We start from the raw sequence: 6,801 nt of genomic DNA, 5'->3' as shown, positions 1-6,801 counted from the left end.
CATTCCATGACTGTTCTTTTTCTTTGATGATCCACATCAACCATTTGGCTGTGAAACAGAAAAATTCCCAAACATTCAGGAAATTTCACAACTTAGTGATAGCGTGCGTCATCGCTGATATCATCCAACTTTCCAGCCCAAATGATGTCATTTTTATGATTTGGCTTCCTGACTGTGTAAATGAAGAATTCATCTGATGCGGCAACATGGGAAAGTCAGCTTCATCCCAAGCTTTAAGAAATGAAATGCAAAACCATGCATGGTCTTCTATCTGTTGCTGAGTGATGTCGAGTTTGCTGATAACATGAAATGGCTTGATACCAGATTTTTTCAACTCACGATATACAGCACTATAACTTCTCTTCTTTCACCTTTTTTTTCTAGTTCAAGCGCCAGTTTACGTAAAGACTTTCTTGGACTACCAACTGCCTCAGCTATGATGTCTTGTGACTCCTGAGAAAGGACTTCAGGCCTTCCAAGATTCTCACTCTTTTCGCGATGACAGTCATATGGATTTTTGTTCCAGTTTCTTTTAACAAAGGATTCATCTCTTTTAATGTATTTAGCTATCCAGGAACATGAAATGAAGGATGCCCAGCATCCCTGGCCTCTCTGAAGGTTATAGCCTGGATTCGGTCAACCAGTCTGATTTCCTCCGAGTCGTTACCCATAGCTGTATCTAAATCTGTCACTCAGTCTGAAAATACAAGTAATGTAAAATGAAATATAGCTTAATAGAAACTTAAGATGACGTACTTGGAGACAGGCTATAGCAGATTACTTCATAACTTTCCATTTGTTTGTTTCTGGAGGGGGCCCCTAATTTCGACACCCGGTATATAAAACACATGTATAATGTATTATATCACATGTACAATGTGTATATATATATATATATATATATATATATATATATATATATAATACATACATACATTGTACATGTGTATGTAATATATTATACATGTGTTTATATACATTTACACACAGAAGCACTAAATGTTTTCCATTCTGGATGGGAAACAAATATGCGGTGAAAAGTTTTTGCAAACATTGTTTGCTAGTGTGGGCAGGCCTTTCGGCTCCTGGAAGGACGAGATAAATGCCATTTGCGATTGCGCCAAACTCCAAAGTATCCAGAGACAATCACACACACACACACACACACACACACACATATATATATATATATTATATACTATATATATATATACCTATATATATATATATATATATATATATATATTATTATATTTTGCTACTTTCAAAATGCATATATCCCCCTTTGACTGTATAAAATGTTATGTATAGAATTTTGCAACATTTTCCAGATTCCTTAGCTAGCCTTAGACTTGTAGGGTGTTTAAAATGTGTGTTGGATGTTTAAGATGCGTGTTCAGATTTCACATAACATATTGTCAAAAAATATATAATGTAGTATGAAGAAAGAAAGAGATTATCTTTGTCCGTTCGAAGCTAGAGTTGTTTCAGTAACTTTTCATCGCCTTGAGATTAGAGGAACTCTGAGATCTCCGTTTGCTTTCCTAATCTTTCAACACGTTTGATTAGAGACATTGAGGTCTCCGTTGTGTTTTGGGAATTCTGTCATCACGTCTGATAGGTACTTTTGCTTGAGTCTGTTTTGATCGAATACATGTCTTTGTTGAACTGACTGGTTTCGTACGCGTTCATCTTTGCCGAATGCCACGTGCAGATTTCACCATTTGTCTGTAAAGTTACATCACTATTAGAAGCTTTTAGAAGATTGCATCATCTTTCTCATTGCTGCAAAACGTTTTGTGTCATCTCCACTGTCCAGCTTTTGTAAGGAAGAGTTTTCATTACATCTTAGAACTGCGTTGCATTCAGACATCTCTCTCTCCCTCTCTCTCCATCGCACGGCACTTTTGATTTTAAGGTAACGTAACTATTTCATACTTACTGAATGGTCACTCGTAATTTGTAGATTTCAGATTTGATATTTCTTAGATTTTATTTTGTAGTATTTAGTGTTTTTGTGGAATCTGAACAAACATTACAAGTGTGTAACGGCGCCTATTTTTGTGAATTGTGGTGAATTTTTTAACAAGCTGCAGCAAAGAAAGAAAATTAGTATACCAAGAAGGTAAAGTATGTTATATTTTTATTTGTTGCAACTAATAACTAATAGTCAGTGGTTTGGCAAGAAACTAATAACTATTGGTTTCGATGGTTTAGAGAACTAATAACTAATAGTTAAATGGTTTGAGTGAAACTATTTACATTTTTACACATTGCAAATTTTTGTGTTTTGTGTTTGTTTCATTTGAAGTGCATTTATCCATTTTCTTATTGAAGTGTTTATTTTTGGTGCATTTATCCATTTTCTTATTGAAGTGTGTCTTTTTATTTTATATTCTGTGTGATTAATACTTTTTGCAATTTTGTTCACAATTTAATTAACTTAGTTATTTTCATTAATTAATCGATGCCCATTTAACTGAATTTAACACTTGTGAATTAATTTGCATTTACTTAAGAATTCTTTTCAAGTTTTATTGTTGCTTAGCACTTGTGAATTCATTTCCAAATTTCAATTATTGCCCAACACTTTTGAATTTTGATTGAATTAATTTTCTTGAATTTTGTGATAAATTAATTTTTATTTAATTTTACAGAATTGATTCAAGAATTGATTGAACTTTACTTTGTTTTCAAGTAACAGTGATTTTCCCTGATATTGTGAATTTCACTTATAATTTTGAGTTTAATAATAAATTTTTGTATTTAAAATTTTTATAAGTATTTTATTTCTAACAAGTATATTTGCATAGGATTATATTTAGCTTAGGTAGAAACATAGAGTGGGTTAATTGATCTGTTTTTCCTTCAATTTATTTGAAGTGACTTAGAACCAGGGAAGTACTTAGACTTCTGAAATCAGGAAAATACTTAGACTTTTAAAGTTGTTGATGGAGTGATGCCCTTTGATTAATTAAATTACTTACAAGATTACCTCACACCTGTTTTGATGAACTTAGTCTGATTTTCTGCAATACTGGTAAGTTGTTAAGTGATCACTGTTGCCTTAGAGTATCAGTCGTTTAGTACCTGTGATAAAGGTTCAGGTATCTGGCTGTTGTGAGGTAACAATTAATGATGCTAAGTGTAGTAACCAGATACTTGGCTCTTTGTCACAATATATAAACTATATATATATATATATATATATATATATATATATATATATATATATATGTGTGTGTGTGTGTGTGTGTGTGTGTGTGTGTATATAGTGTGTATATGTATCTATTTTCAATTTCGCCAGAAGCAAGTCAGCATGACAGGCTCCTTTTTCTAAAGACTTCCTCACAATCTCTATTTCTTATCCCTCCTCGAGTGCATTAAAATAGCCAGCTTAAGGTCTGGACAAGAAACATTGTTTGCAAACAGTTTGGAAACTGTTTGCAAACATTATTGGCAATCAGTTTGCAAACAATGTTTCCTAGTGTGGACAGGCCTGAAGGCTGAAAGATTCCAAAAGTCTTCAAGGAAATTCCCTTAAGGTTTTAAATCACTTTAACATCGCGTTAACCATTACTTAAGAGTTCTTTTTTTGACACCTAAGCAATTTCTCTTCTTTAGAGGGTCGTCTTCCATAATCTTATGGGATTCTCTGTTACTGACGATATAGATCATCCCTTCGACTTTACCTTGTTCTCCAAAAAACTTTACTTTGCTTCTCCAAAAAGCAATTCTGTGAATCCAAAATCTTTCCAGAAGCTTATGACACCTCAGGTTCTCTACTTTTTTCGTCATTAACAATCTTCAGTTGCCTCCACGCCGGTGTCCTCTTTTATTTCTTATTTCGAGCGAAGAATTGCTCTAAGTGGTAATTTTGAGTAGCCAAAATCTTTTAATCAGCTTAGAAAGCACCTCAAGTTCTCTACCCTTTATTTCTTATAAATTCATCAGTTCCTCCACGCTACTGTCTTCCTCTCTTCTTGTTCATTTCCTTCCGTATTTCGAATGAAGAACTTGCGTCCATAAGTGAGAAGACAACTGTAGAGCTGCAGAATAAATCCATAATCGCTGGAAACAGGAACCTCGACTCCATACTGCTCCGCAAAGTAGTCCATATTTTCATCAGTAAACAATTGCTGACTGAAGTTTTCTGCCATTCTCCTAATGTACTTTTCCTTCTAGAAAATCTCCTTTAGTCGATCTGCTCCGTCATCAAGTCCATTTTAACCAGAATCTTCGCGTTCTTTGCCCACATGCTGTCTTTGAAGGCTTCAGGACGCCTTGGAGGATCTCGGAGTGGCCACTGGAGGCCTTGGAGTCAGCGCACCTACTGAGTTATGGCGCCATACGAATGCGCAATTGGTATATCTCTCGTCCTTTTAGAGGTTGGAGAAGGAAGAATTCACACGCGGTAACCGGAGACAATCATTCTTTTTCGAAGCAGATGATATGAAATTTTCTTGGAAGATTTATGCCACGAAAATATCAATATTTAAAATATATATATATATATATATATATATATATATATATATATATATATATATATGTATATGTATATATATATATATATATATATATATATATATATATATAGTGAAAAGTTATCTTCATCGTATCCTTTTCTATGGTCGTTGGGTGTATATATATACATATATATATATATATATATATATATATATATATATATATATAATATATATATTATATTGTGTGGGTGCATGTTTGTGAAATTGTGTGTGCGCGAGTGCGAATAACCTAATTTAGTTGTATGTTCTGGTCACATATAAGACTTCATTGCTGCATAACTACAACAGTAACTTCAGTGTGGCATAGGCTGCGTACTCAGGTAATCTTGGGCAAGAGTCTTCATCCTCCATCACACTTTGTGCTTATTTATTTGTTTGGTTTTTATTCATTTTGTTGGTTTGATTCATTATACCCTTAAGTTTGTTACTTGATAAAGATAATTTATTTTTAAATATTTACTGAATAATTAATTTAACTTTTGTTCCATGCTAATCGGCTATTTATTTTTTATTTGTTATTATTTTTTTTTAAATTAAGCGCTTTTGAAATTAAATTTCTAGGATTTTTTTTATGCTGGAAATAATCATCAATGCCGATTTTATGTTGGTATTAAATGCAAATTTGGTTCTTAATCGATTCTAACAAGAGGTTGAGCTCTTTACTACTAAGGTGTATTCGGTGGAAATAAGTTTCTAGTCGCCTTTGAAAATTATTTTTAACTTCTTATAAATTTCAAATTCTGACATAAACTTTCAAACCGAATTTGTCCTATTAAATAAATATCATAACTAATTTTAATGAATCAGTTAAAAATCCAAGATGATTTTGCTTAAAATGCTAGTCCTATACCTTATTCACGCGTTTTAATCTGAAATTCCCGCAAATTTTTATATTTAGGCATAGTTTCCATTCCCGACGTTTCCACTTTCTTGCCAGATATAACATCTGAATTAAATTCTTAGTCGATACTGACATGTGGCAGGCATTCCTTGGGCAATATTTGACGTTTACAAAGAAATTATCAGAAATTGTACGATTTTGAGGTGTAATGTAAATTTCTTGGCTGGTTTTGGCGAAGTAATCTTCCTCGCAAGAGGACAAAGTTTCGCGACTTTTTATTGCTTCCATCCATGTTTAATCCTTTTCGCAATGCAGTGCTGACCTCGATGGTCTCACAGCCTAACCGAGATTCAGCTCCCTTGACTCTCCTCCTTAACCAGTTAGACAGCCGGAGAATTTAGGTTAGTGGTAACGGTGCATAAAATGTGTGTTTGTTTGCAATTCGTACGTCTTCAGTGAACTTCACATTATTTCTACAAAATGTCGCTTGCGTCTAGGGTCACAGACAACTCTTGGTGTCAGGCTTGTGGTTCTTTGCCCTATAATTCAGTGACTGCATAGACAGAATTAATGATTGATATCTGCCATACTCTATTCCCCCGTCAGTCACTGGCATTATGAAATCATAGATGGTGAGTGTTTTCAGAGTACTGTTTTTTTTTTCTTTCTAGAGAAGTTTAAGAAATACAAAAGGCGATCTCCTTACTCAAACACGTAAATGTCAAGTCTCGGTTAATCATTGTTAGTGTTAACCAACACTCTTTATCCCTGAATTTCCCTTCCTGTGGACGAAAGAATATTCCATCCTCAGCAGAAGGAAAAAACTATTTGCTTTTGAACACCTGCGGAGGAACCTAACCTGAAGGAATTTTCCGTATTGTTCTTGTAAAGCTTCCAGCCGCTTTGTTTTGGCTTCATGTGTTACGTGAATGTCAAGGACATCTAATTTGTTTATCTTCTTCTGTATTTGCGTAAATGGGACAAGAAAAATTCTCAATATTGTGGGGCAATTTTTTTATTGCGTATGAGATTTACGAGAAGTCTTCACACTGAAAAATATTTTGTAAACACGGGATTCCTAACAAGAAATAGATTGTACCTATAATGACCTTCCAAAACGCGTTTTCTTATAATAATGGATCGTCATCCCTTAATTAACACAAGATATCGATTCGTATGAAATATTTACAGTTGTGGTACGGTACTCTTTGCGAGAGGACACTAGAACTGATTTTAAAGTAGTACAAATATATTGTTACATAATTATCGTACAATATATACACACATAATGAGAATTTAATTAAATAAATTTATTTTCTATTATTTTTTACAATTAAAATGGATTTATTTTTACGACTAAAGCGTCAGTGATTGCAAGTTATCCAGAAAGTAAATCAGTTTCAAGTAAATAATTTCAGTGCACTTAAA

At 33.4% G+C, this 6,801-nt stretch overlaps 1 protein-coding gene across 1 annotated transcript in view; it reads right to left on the bottom strand.

The window, feature by feature from the left end:
• Window positions 1-6,527: 6,527 nt before the first annotated feature.
• LOC135219772 (la-related protein 6-like) overlaps window positions 6,528-6,801 on the bottom strand; it is a 2,088-nt gene continuing 1,814 nt past the window's right edge. Inside the window, exon 1 of the mRNA XM_064256824.1 lies at window positions 6,528-6,801. This exon is cut by the window's right edge and continues 1,814 nt beyond it. The gene's annotated coding sequence lies outside the window, so the exon portion shown is untranslated.

Source organism: Macrobrachium nipponense, chromosome 1, assembly GCF_015104395.2.
Source record: "Macrobrachium nipponense isolate FS-2020 chromosome 1, ASM1510439v2, whole genome shotgun sequence".
Lineage (NCBI taxonomy): Eukaryota > Metazoa > Arthropoda > Malacostraca > Decapoda > Palaemonidae > Macrobrachium > Macrobrachium nipponense.
The sequence above is the reverse complement of the archived record's forward strand: the minus strand, read 5'-3'. Positions and strand labels throughout refer to the sequence as shown.